We start from the raw sequence: 19,471 nt of genomic DNA on the forward strand, positions 1-19,471 counted from the left end.
GTCGGGGCCGTGAAGCGCACGATGAAGAGACCGCGCACCTCCTCCCAGGAGGCCACCGAGGACTCTAACAAGCCCAGAAGCCAGGGGCGCGGCACCCCCGTTAGGGCCATGGGCAGCCAGTTTGCCATGACCTCTTCGTATATGTCGGCCGCCCAAACAGCCTCCGCGTACGCCTGGAGGAACCCTACTGGATCCGCCGCACTGTCGTATCAGGGCGGCAGCTCCGGCCTGAACTTGGGTGGCCACAGCACCTGCCGCAGGGCGAGGGTGAAAGCCCGGTGACCCGTGGCGCCTGCGAACGTGCCCGTCGGTCTGGTCGGTGGAGCGGCGCCCGCCATGAAGGTGAGCGGCGCGGGTGGTGTACAACAGGCGAAGAGGCGAATCTTCAACGCACCCCTACCTGGCGCGCCGGATGTCGGATTTCGGGCTCCGCAAACCTTGGATAGATTCGAACTCTGGGGTGCGTGCGAAGAACTCAACCTCCCTAGTTTGCCTACTCGCCAATCTCACGGCCTAGCTCGATGAATAGGAAGGAAATGGGACACGACAGTTTACCCAGGTTCAGGCCACCTTGCGGTGTAAAACCCTACTCCTGCTTTGTGGTGGATTAGCCTCGAGGTGGGCTGAGGATGAACTAGTACAGTGAAAGAACAACCTCAGGAGGTGTGTTCTTCAGCTGGTGGGGGAGAGGATGGTCTGAATGATCTGGATCCTGGGTCCCTTTACTATGGTGGTGGCTAGGCCCTATTTATAGTGGCCTTGGTCCTCTTCCCAAATGAAGGCGGGAAGGGATCCCACAATGGCCAAATTCGAAGGGAGACAACTAGTACATCTTATCCTGGCAAAAGTAGTCTTCACTTGCAAAGCCTCTGATCATGACGCTGTGGTGGGCTCGGTGATGACCTCCGTCCTGCCGTCCTGGCGGTCTTGTTCTTGTTGCATGGGAATGGAAACCTTTGGCTGATTCCTTGGGACTCCGCGCCTGCGCTTGTCTCCTTAGCACCAAAGAGGAAACTGTTGTCCTATGACCGCTGGTGCCCGCCTGGCCTTGGTCGTCATGGCTCACGTCATCTGAACCTCACGAGGTGAGGTTTGCATAGAAATATCCGCTCCTCAGGAGCCAGCCTGAGGAGGCCGCTCCTTCTGGAGGTCTTGGTGTCGTCTGCCTCGCGAGCCTTGGCCCCTCGCGACGGTCTTGAGTTGTTGACGCTGGAGGTGGGCCATACCAGGCCATCGATAGAGCCACGTTGGCCGCTGGCAGGCAAGTCTGGGTACCCCCGTTCCTAGAATGCCGACAATATCCAACAAAATTGGGTCATGCTACAACAGCAGGATACATGGGTGAGTCTAGATATCAGTACGAATCAAGTTGTGCATATTTGCTATTGGCATGAACCACATCACAGCATGTCGGGTTTGCAAAAGCCATTCATCGCATGGAAGCTTGATGCCTTTCACACACTGAAGATTATCTGGCAACAAGCTGTGTCGACGAATCTCTGGAATGGTGATTCATGAAACCCATGGTACGATGTGTAAGCACAGTTCCCCCTGGCGAATGGAAGTTGCATAGCACGGTAATCATCATCGGTGATATGATCGATGATCGGTTGGATGATCAGATAATTGAGCCTCAGGAACATGGAGTGGTTTCCGAGGCTGTAAACCCGCCTCTAGTTGAATATTCTTGGACCAACGGGGCTGGGGTCTTTCTTGAACACAAAGCAGCCATCACGGTCACGAACGCCCCAGGCATTGTACTGCATGTGGTTTGATGAAATTGTTTGGTAAATTTGGTACGTGCGAATGAGCATCAAATGACTGCCGTCAGTTGAATGAGCGATAAACCACCACCCATTGACTAGTAGCATTCCAGGTCCTGGAATCATGAAGGCCTGCGCATTTGCATCTGCTGCAACAAATCAAATTGGAGACCAAAAGGACAAAAATATACAATCATGTTCAGAGTATGTGTGGAATTAAGATTATTATGACAGTGACACATATCATAGACAAAGAATTGCAATGTCGTGGTCATAATCATGCCCCAAGTTAAAAAAAATTAAGCCAATGGCTTTCATATTCTAGCAATATGTCATGGTTCAAACATCATGTAACTATGAGAGGAAAACAGCTATGACAGGGCCTACTCATATTCTACCATAGAACTTACTACTGTTCTCATATGAACAATAAACAATAACATGCATGGTTATAAAAATCTTGGAAATAAGAGTAACATATAGCAATCATGAGGTTATACTCATAATATCTGTTCTAAAAATCATTAGATGCCAATTGTTCTCATATCAACTCTAACAATAACATGCGTGGTTATAAAAATCAAGGAAATGAGAGGAACATATAGCAATGATGTGGTTATAGACATACTATCTATTCTAAATTTCTAACAATCAACAGTCAGTCGTATTCATAAGGTAAAGATGAGATGAGATAGAACAATTACGCGACGATGGATTCCACCAGTATAGGCAGCCAATCTGTGTGTCGACCGCGTAAACGATGCCATCGTGCACTATAGCATCAGACAGGAATGGAGGCTCAATAGGATTGACGATGAGCCATAACCATGTATGGCAACCGGATTCCAGATAGACTAATCCATGTCGAACAAGGCAATGAGCTTGTAATCCATGTAGTCTTCTGATGGTGTGGGCACTTCGCAGATTACAACCTTCAGCAAACGGAGGTCGCACCAAAAGCTCGACGCGTCTCGTGCGTAGTAGGCAGGAGTGTTCGGCGGGCCACGAGGCTCGATTGCGGCGGTATCCAACAATGGAAGGGTGATCTCTCGCTGGGTCTTGATATCCATGAGACGCCACGAACTGCCGGATTGGTGGATGAGGACGATCCAGTTGGCCTTCATGCCCGCCCAGTAGTGGCCGCGCATGAAGGATAGGTGGACGGGTAGTGGTAGCATGTCGAGGGGCACCATGGCAACCTCCGTAGGATCGTCAAGTCGGTGTCTGGGCCACCTGCGAGGATCCGGCTTTAGCAAGCAGGGTGTCTTGAAAAGGGCCGGCCAGTTGCAGACGAGTAGACGATACAAAGACACCGAGCATGCGGCCAGACGCACGGTGCTGAGCAGGTGCATATGATTACAGATCTGCTCCAAGGGAACATCGGGGAGGGAATTCCAATCGCGGCTCTGGGTGTCAGTCGGTTCTACCATAGGTTTTTTAGGGCGCTGAATGATTGGGGTTTTCGATGCCTGCGAGCAAGCGGGAAAGTGGATTCGGGCGGGCGAGCGAGCGAAGAAGATGGCGTGTGTGGCCGAGCAGTGAGCGGGGAGATATGGTACGCGGGAGCTACCAAGGAAGATGGCGCGGGCGGGCGAGCAGTGAGCGGGGGAAAATGGTGTGCGACCGACGATGGGGAAGTGAGGAGGAAGAAGAGGGAAAGACGGGGGAAGAAAGTTCACTAAATCCTAATTCTACTAGTACTACTATTACTACTACTACTACTACTAGTAGGATATACCGTCCTTCGGAGTGTAAATAGTTAAGACGATGACATGTGGGTCTACCTCAAGAGGGCCCATATGTCAATTAATGGAAGGGAGTGGTGCGTAGGTGTATTTGCGGAAGCGTGCTCCACTGTTAAACATGATGGCAGTACTGGGTAAGGCTAATTTAGTAACACCAACACGCTAGTTCAGCTTATTAATTAAGTGTCACATCTACTGCAGCGTGTATTGTCATTTCACTGTGAAGACTAGTTGAATAATTCTCTCTGACCGAGATGGGGAATAATTGATTGCCAAGACTTCCTATCTACAGTATCCCTATGCCTCTACTCTCATCCTGTCCAACAAGATGAAACATTGGCCAAGGCACCCGGCGCCAATAATGTAGGAGTACTAGTAGTATTTTGTATCAAACTTTGGCCATCTATTTAACTAATAAAATGTTAATGCACTTCACCAAAAATCGTATCATTGGATTCGTATTTGAACATAGTTTTTAATGGTATAGTTTTTTATGACATGCATTGACACGTTGTTGGTTAAATTTACCGTAAAAATTTTACACTAAGTACGAAGGGGACAATTAAACCAGGAGAGAGGTTTATATACAGGTCAATAAAAAAATCATCAACCAAGGTAGTAGTAAATGATGAGTGCCCGAAGATTTTTTTTTCGAAAGTACTCAATAATGGGCTCGTTTTCCTCAAGAAAATTGTGTTTACGAATGTATTAATTGAAATGCATGCGTGAGAAACAAATGACCAAAACTTTTACATGCATTGGTGAGTTTTCTCTTAATTTTTGCACACAACATTTTAGTTAAGCTTGAAATATAAACATGTCAATGGGAGGGAGTAAAAGCCTCATGCATGCATGCAACATGCAACACTCACACGTACAGATGCACGCATCCATGCGGCACACAGCACACGATGCAACACACACGCTCACGCACAAGTGCTCAACCTACTCCCTCCGTCCGTGAAAGACTGTACATATAGAGATTTACACATTAACCAAGAGGAACCAGAACTTCATGGCATATATAACGTCCAAAAGTAGCAGACTTATGTGGGCATGCGACCATTGAGGGAAGAAGATTAAATAAAAGTTATTGCATGCTGTAATTAAGGATAGACATGTAACCTATAGCTAGAGCACAAGTTGGTGCATTAGTCAATCAATATCGATTAGATTAAAGGCTAAGTGCATTGGAAGTGTAGATGTACCCTCTTTGTTGGAAAATTTTCTAATGCTAGCTGTACAGTTGTTCACGGACCGAGGGAGTACACGTGCATGCACTCACATACACATCCAGGGTGGTTCGCGTGCAAGGGTTGGACTCTTGTCGTGCCTGCGTAATGTTTTGTTTAACTGATTTCTTTGCTCTGTCAACTGACAGGTGGGACCCAGAAACTAGGTGTCAATTTAACCAGTCAAGAAAGTGTCACGTCAACTATGTGGCCGGTCACTAGGGTGTAATACGGTGCTCTACAATGAGCTAGTGACTGTATAATCACCACAAAACTATATAGTGACCATAATGAGCGTATTGTTACATACGTTGACCGCCGGTGCATTTTTCTTTCTTCAAATTAAGCCATATTAACTAGAAAGGATGCAGTATGGACTGCTACTGCTTTGATGTGTCCCGTTAACTCGCTGAACAAGGAGAAGCTTGCTTACTACACCCTCTTCCTCGCCCATGCGCGGTGGCTCACAGGACGAGGAGAAGCTTCCTTACTACGCCCTCTCCCTCGCCCATGCGCGCGGTGGCTCGCTGGCCGAGGAGAGGGTTGTGACTACTGCACCATCTCCCTCTCCCTCGCCCTCACCCTTGCGGTGGATGTGTAGTAGTTCATTCGGTGTCAGATTGACAGAAGCATATTTTATTATAGTATCATCATTGTTGGACCTTCCAAATAGGCAAAGAGCCAAGTGCAAGGTTCACACGAGTACGAACTGTTGAACCTCCCAAACAGGCAAAGAGCCAAGCGCAAGGTTTTATAGGAGTTGTCGTCCTAGTAGGAGTACTACAACTATAGCGAATGATGCTACTGTATGATGCCGCCACGTCACCTGTATCCAAAGTTGTGCCACCTTTTTTTCTCAAAGAGCATGTTGGAGCCCGTGCAACAACCACACAAGTTGCACGTACACATAACACATTTACTAGTAATAAATTCTAACAGACAAATGCCAGTATGCCACATAAGTTCATCTCCACTTCATGTGATAAATTTGTGCACGGCTAGTCTACATATATTCACAGTGCTAACATTCACAATTTACCATACTCCACTTACACGTTATAGATGGGCTCCATGTCCTCCTCTAGGTTCCAGTCCCAGGTGTTCTTCATGGATGGCACGATCCATGGCGGTGGGCAACGGGAATCATTGTCGCAGCTTTCTAGTCCGGTTCCACATGATGGAAACTCATCCAAGCTGAAGCGGCATAAATTAGGGATAGCGTGTCCCAGCATGTTCATCCGGCGGTGCACACTGAAGACACAACCATGCATCATGAACGGAAGGCCTTCGGTGTCGTGCACGAAAGATGGAAGGCAATCTGACTGTTAGTACTATCTACTTCCAGTTTAAATTAAGCAGATTTCTATGATAGGTCGATCTAAATGTAGCACATTAATTGTAAGTCTAACATACAAATGCAGTACTATGTCACTGAAACTAAGCAGTACCCTCAAATGAAATAGTTCAAACTGCTTTGTCTATATGTCTGCTTAGATCTCATGCATCACTACGAAATACAGTAGTTTCATAAAACAAATTTTAGATCAGAATATGTTTACACTGTTCAAGTGTACTATATGTTTACACTGTTCAAGTATACTATATGCACCAGAATGTAATCAGGTGCATATGTTGCCAGACAGAGATGCCATCTGTATATACCTGGAATCAATCACAAGGTATAGGGAGGGAATTAGTCACATGTATTCTTATTATTACTGCTAGGTTGCTAGCTAGCTGCATGTATCCATCTAGTAAGCAGTCACAAGTCAGAACACACACCTAAAATAACTTGCATTCCACAAGAACGGCAGATGTACAATGTTTAAATTGTACTCCCTTCGTTCGAATTACACGTCCAAAAAATGAATGTATCTCGATGTATTTTAGTTGTAGATACATCCATTTTTGTGACAAGTAATTCCGAATGGAGGGAGTATATGTAATTTTACTTTTTCTCGGAAGCATGCTTGGAACCCACATGTTACATATCTATGCATATATCCCCATACAACAATAGAACCAATACAACAACTAAGCCTATAAACTTTTTGCTCCCAGCCAGCATCATGAATTTTCTCAGCTAGTACTAACTACCAAGCTAGTCACTGCCTCAGCCATACTACAGTAAAACGTCCTTATATACTACTCCGTACAGTACTGGCTGATATGTAATAAACCAGCAGGAAACTATGTGTTTTCTCCCAGCCATATCATACACCAAAAGCACAGTGCCCAGCAATAAGGTCGGCATCATTGATTCCTGAAATTTTAAGTATTGTTCGGTGAACTTAACTCAAACAATAATATGTCTAAGAACGACCAGACTACAAGTGAAGCTTATGATTACAGATACAGAATCTAAACACCGAGTTTAAATATTTTAAGTTCAGAACATAAATGTAATCTGATGATGTCCATCACATTCCTATGCTTCCATGATGAATTATACACTTAATAGCTACCAACAAGCATAGGCAATTATGTATGACAAACTAAAACAATTTCTGCTCAACACGTGTAGTGGGTTTAACTTCTACAATAAAGTAAATTACAAGATATATCATAAGAATTAATATCCCAAGGAGCAGATCATTGTACAGTTTCTCGTCCAACAAAACATGTATGCAGGAGCATGACTAGTGTATTCAACAAGGCGTGGTGTAGCTAGGGAGTTCAAGTGAGGTGACATGTAGTTTCTCACAAGCACGAGCTCAGAGCAAGCAAACGGAGGCGGGGAGAAGTGAGCTCACCATGGCTCTCATGTAGCCGACGCCGAAGAGGCGGCATGTCCGTTCAACAGAAGACGCTGGGGCCGAGCGAGCCTACCACCGCAAACCTCGATGAGCCCACCCTTGTACTCTGCAAATCCTGTTGCCGCTGCACATGACGGACAAGAGACATAACAAGATAATGTTGATCAAATCGAAGGATAAATCATGTCCAGGAACAAAGGAGCAGCTTAGATAGCTGACATTTCATGTCCTGGAAATCATGTCGAGGTACACCGAACAACACCTATCAATGCTCAGCAGCTGCACCTTGATACACAGAGTAAAAAAAAGAGGTCAATCACCTCCACAAACACCAGCACCTTGAGAAGGAATTGTCCAGCTGCCAAAGAAGGAAGGACTCTCTGCTTCATTCATTCTAGACTATTTGCAATTTCAGTTTGGTTTAGAATTAGAAATGAATCTTGAACAAAAAGGAAAAGAAAAAGTGTTCGTCATATTTGTTCTTCATACAAGAAACTGAACCAACAAGTTGTTTCAGTCAGAGTTGAACCAAAATACGTATTTAATCATGCCTAAAATACATCACATCCACATCGCACACCAAATTAACATAGGAAGCAGGGGAGTAGGTCGTTGTACCAATCCATCACCTTGATGGAGTTAGGGGAAGAGAAGAAGCAGAGTAGGGAGGCCCATGGCGTCCCTCCCAAGCAGCAGCACAACACATCACGCCTTCTTCTCCCATGGTGACGTCCTGGTTCGAAAGAGAGATGAGAAGGGGGTAAGACAGAGAGCAGAAGAAGAAAAGATGAGGGGAAGAGAAACGGATTCAGATATCAAAATGTCAAACTAGCATTCAGATATCAAAATGTCATACTAGCAAAATGTCCAACTAGCATTCAGAGATCAAAATGTCAGAAGTTCACACACACCAACACCAAATCATACTTCTTCTGTCAACTATAAATCGACTGATTGGGGGTTTCTACGATTTTTTACCAATTGTTTTTGCTTCACAAAAAGCTAACAGTTGGTCCTGAATTTTATCTTCACAGGGATGTCAATCAACCACAACGAAACTGCATAAACTGAGGGATTCATTGCTAATTCGAACGTGAGTACGAACAGGAAACCTACGGGAAACCTACAGCGATGGAGATCCAAATTCGCATCCGCATCAAATCAAACGGCCAGATCTATGCGGAAACCTACGGGAAGCAAAGGAAGCAGATCGAGGACATGGACCTGCGGTCGAAGACGGCGACGCATGTGGAGTCATAGGTCGGCGGGGAGGTGGAGCCAACCACGCCGGCGCACAAGCCACCGTCCCCTCCTCAGAGGAGACGCGTGGGTAATGGAGCTCCTGGTAGGGCGTGGCAGACGACGAGATGCACAGCCCTGCGAGGCTTGCGACGGCGCTGTCGCGTCATGGTAGCCGGCCCTCTGTTGGCGCTGGGAGGAAGGTTGCGTGGTAGGGGAGAAGGAGCTCCATCTCCATGGTGGCGGCCCGTCCCATGGATGTTCGCCCCTCCTGCCATCGTCGTCGTCCCATCCACAACCATGGTGACCTGCCAAAAGGGAACACAAGACGAGGTGAGGTGAGCAGGAGATAGTGCACGAATAAGGAGGAGAGGGGCCTACCGGTGCCAGATCCGGCCACCTCTGGATTCGCCGTCGCCGGATGTGGCAGATCTCGACAAAGTTAGGGGTGGCGGCCGAAACCCTAGCCACGGGTGAGGGTTGCGGGCGAGTACTAGAGGGCGCGAGGGATGCATCTGATGGGAGGGGAGGAAAGAGCTGCGCGAGGGGAGCCCGGGGGTGTGCTGCGCGCCGGCGAGAGCCGCGTCGACTCGCCGGAATCGAGTGGCGCAGGTGGCGGCGGAGGAGGAGTCGCGAGAGGGGAGGGGGAGGGAGAGAGAGAGCGCGCGCGCGCTCGCGCTGGAGAAGGGGCCTCTCTCCTTTTTTCCATTCAAATTATTTCGAGAGAGGTGAATGAGAGATGTCAGATCGGTAAGATGTGGACGGCTCAGATTGGCTACAAGGGTTGATCCGTGGGAAGAGTTCTCTGCGTCCTGATTGGTTCGAGATATCTGACATTTAAAATAATTTTGAAGTCCTAAAAGCAGGGTTGTTTGTGAAACAACTACCAAGAATATATTGAAAAATGGAACCACTAGAATTTTTAGTCAAGTTATACCATATTTTATGGATGATCATCAAGTTGTATTTATTTTCTTTGCACACAAAAATTATATTTCATTTTCTAAGTGTCAAAAATGAGTTTTTTTGTGAAGGACCTACCATATATTTGTTGCGAAATTGTACCAAATCATTTTTCTAAAATATTAGGTCATATTTAATGCACAATTGACCAAATGGTTGGGTGTCAAAAGTTTTGATCCACCTCTCCTGAAAAAGACAAATTTCCGCCGATTCAGCTGAAAGCGGGTCAAGTTTGAACTACAACTGCCTCATAGTTTGCTCTTTATTTTCCAAAAATCATTTCTAGGTACATAAGTATATATTTAATCAGAGAAAAACACCAAAAAATTCCAAGATTCAATCACTAGCTATGAACGGTCATGCCCGCCGTTTTGACCGCATTTTGAAACGGGCATAAATAATTCAAACAAAATAAAAAAATTGGAAAACCTTCGCATTGTGTCATTACATGTGACCAAGTTGCCAGGAAAAATAATAAACTTGTAATACGACAATTATTTTAAAAAGGTGTTCTCAGAAATGAGCTATAATGCATGAAGATTCATGGCTTTCAAGACAAATGATCAATCTCATGGCCACATTCATGGCATAGTTTGTTCAAATGATCTCATATTGTGCACAAGGGTGCATCTTGAAATTCCAAACAATGTTGCTTAAGGGAGTTTTCATTTTCTTTGCACGGAAAATTCATTTTCCATTTTTTGAGTGCCCGAAATGAGTTTTTTTGTGAAGGACCTACCATATATTTGTTGCAAAATTGGAACTAATCAATTTTATAGAATACTAGGCCATATTTAATGCACAATTTACCAAATGGTTGGGTGTCAGAAGCCTTGATCCACCTCTGGTGAAAAACACAAATTTCCGCCGATTCAGTAGGAAGTGGGTCAAATTTGAACTGCAACTGCCTCATAGTTTGCTCTTTATTTTTTCCAAAAATCATTTCTAGGTACATAAGTATCTATTTAATAAGAGAAACATTAAAAGTTTTCCAAGGTTCAACCACTAGCTAGGAACGGTCAAGCCCGCCGTTTTGACCGCATTTTGAAACGGGCATAAAAAATTCAAAAAAAAAATAAAAAATTGCAAAACCTTCGCATTGTGTCATTATATGTGACCAAGTTTCCAGGAAAAATAATAAACATGTAATACGGCAATTTTTTTAAAAAAGTGTTATCAGAAATGAGCTATCATGCGTGAAGATTCATGGCTTTCAAGCCAAACGATCAATCTTATGGCCACATTCATGGCATAGTTTCTTCAAATGATCTCATATTGTTCACAAGGATGCATCTTGGAATGGCAAACAATGTTGCCTAAGGGAGTTTTCATTTTCTTTGGACCGAAAATCAATTTTCCATTTTCTGAGTGCCCAAAATGAGTTTTTTTTGTGAAGGACCTACCATATATTTTTTGCAAAATTGGACCAAATCAATTTTATAAAATACTAGGCCATATTTAATGCAAATTGACAAAATGGTTGGGTGTCAAAAGTTTTGATCCACCTTTGGTGAAAAAGACAAATTTCCGCCGATTCAGCAAGAAGCGGGTCAAATTTGAACTATAGCTGCCTTATAGTTTGCTCTTTATTTTTTCCAAAAATCATTTCTAGGTACATAGGTATATATTTAATCAGAAATACATGGTTTGGTGGCGATATGTCGAGGTTTGGATGGTGGCCGAGGGCCCCAAGTCCAGAGCGCGTAAACTCGCATGACCGCCGCGTGGTCACCGCGTGACCGTGGCATTGCCCTGCGTTCTGGACGGCATAGGCATGTCTAGTGGGTTGGGAACTCCCCGGGTAGGTGCTAGGAAGAAAATGACAACAAAAGAATCCAACGAGGAGACCGAACTATGCTTAAACATGAATTAGCAGCCAAGTGTTTCATTAGCGGTACGGGAAATGCACATGGCCAATGGGCGTGAGTTTTGGTTGAGGATGATCATCTACTAAGAAGACTGTATTCACAAATTTTCAGCTCAAATGGAGGAGCCTAGGTGGCATTTGCTTTGCAACGTACCACACTGGAAGCGGGTCAAATTTGAACTGTAGCTGCCTCATAGTTTGCTCTTTATTTTTTCCAAAAATCATTTCTAGGTACACAAGTATCTATTTAATCAGAGAAACACCAAAAGTTTTCTAGGATTCAACCGCTAGATAGGAACGGTCATGCCCGCCGTTTTGACCGCATTTTGAAATGGGCATGAAAAATTCAAAAAAAATCAAACAACTGGAAAACATTCGCATTGTGTCTTCATATGTGAAAAAGTTGCCAGGAAAAATAATAAACATGTAATAAAATAATTTTTTTAAAAGTGTTCTCAGAAATGAGCTATCAAGTGTGAAGATTCATGGCTTTCAAGCCAAATGATCAATCTTATAGCTACATTCATGGCATAGTTTGTTAAAATGATCTCATATTGTGCAAAAGGGTGCATCTTGGAATATGGCATAGTTTGTTAAAATGATCTCATATTGTGCAAAAGGGTGCATCTTGGAATTCCAAACAATGTTTCTTAAGGAAGTTTTCATTTTCTTTGGATTAAAAATTCATTTTCCATTTTCTGAGTGCCCAAAATGACTTTTTTGTGAAGGTGCTACCATATAGTTGTTGCAAAATTGGACTCCATTAATTTTCTAAAATAATAGGCCATATTTAATGCACAATTGATCAAATGGTTGGGTGTCAAAAGCCTTGATCCACCTCTGATGAAAAAGACAAATTTCCGCCGATTCAGTAGGAAACAGGTCAAATTTGAACTGCAGTTGTCTCATAGTTTGCTCTTTATTTTTTTCCAAAAATCATTCCTAGGTACATAACTATCTATTTAATAAGAGAAACACCAAAAAATTTCCAATATTCAAACCCTAGTTGCGAACAGTCATGCCCGTCGTTTTGACCGCCTTTTTGAAACGGGCATAAGAAATTAAAAAAATTGAAAAAATTTGAAAACATTTGCATTGTGTCATTATTTGTGACCTAGTTTCTAGGAAAAATAACGAACTTGGACTATGGAAAATGTCTTTAAACTGAGATAAGATTTTTTATATACATGTTCAACATTTTTATATACAATTTTAACATTTTTGGAATGCTTAATTTATAGTTTTGAAATACAAGTTTTTTTAATACATGCTCAACTTTTTTTCTACACATTCTAACATTTTCAGATGCTTGATTGACATTTTCGAATATAATATTAACAGTTTTTAATACATGGTCAATATTTTCTCAAATGCTTATTAACATTTTTATACACTAGGTCATTGCCCGTGCGTTGCTACGGGAGTTAAAAAAACAAGTTCCAAAAATATTTTACTGGTTTAACCTATGCATACCACACAATTTTCTGTTGCTATGGGTACGAAATATGCATAGCATGACCGTTCGAGCACATGTTGTGGTCATGCTCTGTCTTCCTCTCCTTAACTATTCCACGTTTTACTGTTGCTCCACCCTACTCTGCAGTAGTCCATTTGTGTTTTTAGTACGGGCATAATATAATCTCCCTTGTCACTTTGTTGCTCACCGCTGAACACTATTCACGTGATATATCATATGCACATATCAGACGCACATGTGTCATGAAAAACAACATTATTGCCCATGCATTTCTACAGATCCTTAATACTCGTACCACGATCACCATTTGTTGTCATCTCTCTCTTTGCTTCCTTGGATCTGTTCTGCAAAAAGGTAGTAGATTAGACATGGTTTCCTGCACATATCAGACGCACATGTGTCATGACATACAACATTATTGCCCATGCATTTCTACAGATCCTTAATACTCGTACCACAATCACCATATGTTGTCATCTCTCTCTTTGCTCCCTTAGATCTGTTCTCCAAAAATGTAGTATATTAGACATGGTTGGAAACGTACAATTGATTTATGTTTTTCCATATTGGAAGCGAAACCACTAAATATTATTCAAGATGAGTAAAACAAGTGATCTGCAATAATTACGATGTTACAATCCCTTTCCTTCTTTGTTACTATCCTTGGCGAAGAAGATGAGAACTTTGACACTGGCTTCATCGACTACAGTGGAGAATCCAAGGATCCTCACCTTTGGAGTGATGGTTTTAGTAGATTTCAACCTTAACCGTGATAACTCCTCTGAATTTGTTGCATACGTTGGAGTGATGGTTTTAGTAGATTTCTACCTTAACCGTGATAACTCCTCAGATCATAAAGCACGGAGTTTGCTGCATATATACTTTGCCTGATATATCATAGTGTTATTTTGGAAGAGCTTTCCAGATTGTTATCATGCATAAATAGGTAGTTATAACACCGTGATAACCCCACAAAGAGTTTTGCCAACTCTAATATTTATAAAGGTTTCCATCAAAAATAGACTATGATCTTTCCATAAAAATAAACATCATGTAATCTTCAATCCTAAAGGAATTGCTTCAAAATAGAAATAGCTTGCACAAACCCATAATTATAAATGTTAGTACACAATGCTGGATATCATTTCTTTGTCATCCTATGTCTGCAAAAAAATTAGATAAAGGATAACATTATTACAGAGCTTAGAGATCACTAAATTGTATGGTCAGAATTTACAAGAAAAAAACCATGTGGTCAAATATGTTTGCTTAATCAAGAAAGAATTTGGGGGTTCACAAGCTTCTTGTATGTGCATTGGTCTTGGGGATTCAACAATCAACAAATACAAACAATTCTTGGATAAAGTTGCATTACTATATATTTGATTGGAGGAGACTACATGAGATGATGGTCGGTAACTTGGAAGTGCGTTCTGGTCACAGTCTGAACAAAACTGCACAACTTCTTAAAAACAACAGGTACATAGTAATAATAATTTTTCGGCACTGTAATAATAATAATTGGTCGGCGCTATATGCTGGAACAAAAATGTTACATGTACATAGTAATAATAATTGTTCGGCACTGCATGCTCATGTTTGCAGAATGGATGGTTTCATAAGGAAAAAAAACTGAGAAGTTACATAGATCAGACCGTGTCTAAAAATATGATGTTACTCCTATACTGCATCAACTTCTTATAAAAAAAGACATGTTTAAATCCATGGGAGAGGGTGAGGCACATGCATACCTTGCCGCCTTGCCCGTGCGCAGTTCACATCCATCCACTACTGCAGGTTCTCGATCTAGAGGGCACTGACCTGCAATCAACGGACCCCTGCACCGCGGCCATCGTAGTATGCAGCCTGGGAAACGACGGTAGTTGGCCCGACATCTGTAGAGTGGGCGGCGCTCACTGCTGCTGCGGCGGCGGATGGTACCCCATAGCAGCGGTGCAGGACAATGGTGAGATGAGGGGGAGAGGGAGATGGAGGAAGAAAGGTATTGTGATCTGGGTGGAAAGAGAGGAGAGGAAAAATCGTCTGGCTTTTTCATCTGTGTGGGTAGGAAGACGATGGTGATAGAAGAAAGGAATTAATTGAAAGAAGGAAGGAGATTAATCACCGTTTGATTGAAAGACGGAAGGAGATTGATCACCGTCATGAATGAATTGATTGCGTTTGGATTGATTGTGTTTGGTTACCTTACGTGAATGATCTGTTTACCAAAGATAGAGTCGGTTTGTCCGGCTAGATGGGGATAAAACCGGCAGAAAGAAAACCGATGGAGGGAGAAAAGAAAATCGTTGGAGGGGAGAGGGGACGTACGAGGGAGTTGGACGAAGAGCGGGAACATAAGAGGGGAAACGGAACACTCCGTTTCTTTTAGGTAGTAGAGATAGAGATATTATTTTTATATTTTTCAAATGCTTTATTAACATTTTTCTTCGAATGTTGAGATAAACCAAACCTATTTTTGGATAATATTGATCCAAGGTCATAGCAAAATTGACGGTGCAATTATATTTTAGAATTTTCCTTTTTTGTTTGAACTCCCTCTGTTTTTTTGGAGAGAAATTGAACTCCACCATTTATATGGCCTCAAAGTTGTTGGAAAAACATATTTGCCACCAGATGGACCTTCGAAAGGCCTATGGGTTGTCGGCCCACTCGACACAATGAAAAAATTTAAAAGGAAAAAAACAGGTGGCCTTGTGTAAAAAGGCCCAGGGCCCAGCCACGCTCTCTATACTTAAGTACCCCGCGCGAGGTAGACTAACACAAAAGACCAAGTGGCGTGGTGGTCTAGTTCGAACCCCAGGAACGGGGGATCATGGGTTCGACTCCCTCCACTGCCTATTTTTTGTTCGATTATTCGCTTGGTTGTTTGAGTGTCAGTTTGTGTGTGTCTGCATGTTAGGTGGATGGGTCCCGCATGGCGGGTCCTACATGTCATCAGGTCAGTCCCGTTGGTCAGTAGGGGCAGGTCCCATAGGTCAGCTGAGTTTGGTTCAAACCATATGTAAAATTGACACATAAGCAAAAGAAATGACACCTGAGCATGACACATGTGCAAAATTGGTAAACAAAATTATAAACTAAGCATGACACATAGACAAAGATGATGAGGTGGTGTCCAGTCATAGCAATGCACCACAATTTGCAAGGTCATGACCAATTTGAATTGGTTAAAACGACAAAAATAAGGCAGCGAACCTGTGCTATCTGGTTTACGACCATTTTGTGTAAGAAAATTACAACCTTTCTGACCAAAATGGTTGTTATGGTTTACGGTTTGGAGCCCCCTGAACAGCTTTTGACCAATAGGTCTCAAATGGTCGTAGATTTACGACCAACCCTTCCAGGGTCACTGACAGAAGGTCACAAGTTGGCATATTTCTTGTAGTGGATGGTGACGGTTCGATCATGGTAGATTGTGTGACCATGTGTCAGCTTGTGTGTGTCTGCATGTTAGGTGGATGGGTCCCGCATGGCGGGTCCTGCATGTCATCAGGTCAGTCCCGTTGGTCAGTAGGGGCAGGTCCCATAGGTCAGCTGAGTTTGGTTCAAACCATATGTAAAATTGACACATAAGCAAAAAAATGACACCTGAGCACGACACATGTGCAAAATTGGTAAACAAAATTGTAAACTAAGCATGACGCATAGACAAAGATGATGAGGTGGTGTCCAGTCATAGTAATGCACCACAATTTGCAAGGTCATGACCAATTTAAATTGGTTCAAACGACAAAAATAAGGCAGCGGACCTGTGCTATCTGGTTTACGACCATTTTGGGTAAGAAAATTACAACCTTTCTGAACAAAATGGTCGTTATGGTTTACGGTTTGGAGCCCCCTGAACAGCTTTTGACCAATAGGTCTCAAATGGTCGTAGATTTACGACCAACCCTTCCAGGGTCACTGACAGAAGGTCACAAGTTGGCATATTTCTTGTAGTGGATGGTGACGGTTCGATCATGGTAGATTGTGTGACCATGTTGCACATTAGTGGTACCATGGGTAACGACTGCTAAGATAGTTGATCCCAATATGCCAAAGTCAGCTACAAGGTTCCAGGTTAGACCGAATCGAGGATGCAAATGCACATCCAGGATTGGCAATCTTATTTTGATCGGGGGATGACTGGTCCCTGCAAAATAATGGAGTACCATTAGGGATGCAAATGATGGTTTGTGCATTCCATTTGTAATCTCCCGTACCGTAGGATGGCAACCAGATGAAACAATTCCCCTGGCTTGTCACCGCGAAGATGCGGCCTACATGGCGCATGGCATCTTTGAACATGTAGGGGTACAAATTTGTCGCGACCAACATGTGCCAACCTCTGCCATTACTGCCTCTTGTATTGATGGCAATCCTTATTTCGAACACCGCGATGAGATAGTAATCGTCGTAGCCGCGTCGCTTTGTCGGCGGGTCCGCAATTGCTATCTTCTCAATCTCATGTAGGCATCATCATACATATTCAAGCCCAGCCAGTTCGGAAGGCCGATCCCAATGGTGGAGAAGGGGTCTACGGGAACGGCCGCACTGCTGTGGATGTTGTGCAAAATGATGGTGGTATCCGGCCGGAGGTATGCAAGCCAATCTTCGTTGGCACCAACCCAGACCTATATATAAGACGATGGGCAGCGGAGAAATTATAGGATGGAATAACTAAGTACTATATTTAGAATATACACTACATGATCAAACTCCATGACTGACCTGCTCATCGGACAAAATCCGACTACCTCTCAAAGTCGACAACTCTAGCGGAGTCAATGTGCAACCATGGCCAGGGAGCGGTGGACTGTTCGATGGATTGTCCCATACAATAACCTTCTCCTCGAGGACGCATGGAAGACCAACAAGCATGGACTTTTCCCAAGCCTGTTTAAGCATCGTCTTAAAAAAGTTGGTGCAGGAAGCACCGAGTCTTGCGGCGGTGAGGACGTCGGAGCGGCGTGCAATTTCTCCCAAAGGATCGTCGTCCAAGGTCTCCCAGCCCCGACGAGGAGGAGAACTGCCTGGCGAATCCAGGGGAGCAGCGACGAACTGCCTTCTCTTCGGGGGGAGGGGAACTGGCGAGGAGGAGATAAGAGCATAACCGCAGGGCCTCGTCCCTTCACTAAGGAAATTATGCGGGCACACATAGTGGTAGTGCCTCGTGCCCCGCAATGGTGAGGCTATTATTTACTACGTACTCGTACTGTAGCAATAGTAGTACTACTTTCTCAACTAGTAGTGCGATGTACTGTAATTCTATAGTGCACCAGTTTTGAACTCTTGAATCTCAAGGCCAAGGAGCTACAGTTGGAAGTGGAGGGTACTACTGTTCTCTAGAACCATCGCTGTACTATCAATGCGGGGAAAGTACACTTGCGTAATGTGTATTCTCCGTGCTCTATTCAAGCACGTAGCTGGCCTACTCAGCCGCTCCTCTCACAGATACACTAGCAGCCTGTTTATCAGCGACGGTTACTGCGGGGGCAGAACATTTGAGTTCTTTTATACAGCAAGAATAGGCTTTTTGCTTCCATTTGTGGAGGTGTAATGGATCTCATCAAACTTTGTTAGTTCCTTCTTTATGAGTGCGATGAGGCAAAGCTTTTGCCTCCGTTTCAAAACAAAAGAAATCACGTCAAGAGGAATTTCTTTTATAGAGCCGATAATGGAGCGAAGTCCATGCGTGCAATGCCACAAGCTACAAAGTGGCAGAGTGCTAGCACTTTACGTACAGAGCCATATTGCACAGTTCCCAATGCCACACCAGGCATTTCCGGCTCCTTGAGCTTAATTGGGAGGCGCTAGTTTATATATGGTCGCTGGTGAGGAAGCTGCAAGTGAGGTGCGGCTAGGGCGAGCACGCAGGCGAGAAACTTTTAATGGTGTGAATTGATATATAGGAGTAATACTCTAGTTCGCGAGCCACGAGATGATGGGAGGGAAAACCCATTCACGTGGCTAGGCTATCCGGTGCACCCAGATTGTGGTACTACACACCTGTTCGAGTTCAAAAGTCAAACTACTAGTGTACAATATTTGGCTCGCAGCAAGGTTACTATTTTAAAAAAGGCCGTCGTGCGTTCGGCCTGGATCGAACCCACAAAACGAGCTATACACTCCCGTGACCACTAGTAGTACTCGATGGAGTACAACGCAACCTAGAATCGCCTTTTGTCGCTAGTACATTGTTCCTTACAAGAAACCACTAATAATGCCAAGAAACTACTACCACTTACCAACCAGCCCTACCAAGAAACGACTACTCTACAAAGTGCCGTTCTAGGCATGTTTCAACCCATGTCACCCCTTAAGTCAACGCCTTCTATTCGACCAGCAAGTTAGGTGTTATGACTTGTGGGACCTACATGTGAGTCTGGACAAAAATCCCCGAGTGACCTCCTACCTCCAGCCCGGCAG

At 43.8% G+C, this 19,471-nt stretch overlaps 1 long non-coding RNA gene across 1 annotated transcript; it reads right to left on the minus strand.

Moving 5' to 3' along the window:
- Nucleotides 1-6,707: 6,707 nt before the first annotated feature.
- On the minus strand, nucleotides 6,708-8,026 carry LOC109787631 (uncharacterized). The gene is made up of 3 exons (XR_006666878.2): nucleotides 7,716-8,026; nucleotides 7,494-7,620; nucleotides 6,708-7,003 (listed from the first exon to the last, which is right to left on the minus strand). It is a non-coding gene; the product is annotated as an uncharacterized lncRNA (long non-coding RNA).
- Nucleotides 8,027-19,471: the final 11,445 nt, after the last annotated feature.

This window comes from Aegilops tauschii, chromosome 7 (genome assembly GCF_002575655.3).
Source record: "Aegilops tauschii subsp. strangulata cultivar AL8/78 chromosome 7, Aet v6.0, whole genome shotgun sequence".
Classification (NCBI taxonomy): Eukaryota; Viridiplantae; Streptophyta; class Magnoliopsida; order Poales; family Poaceae; genus Aegilops; species Aegilops tauschii.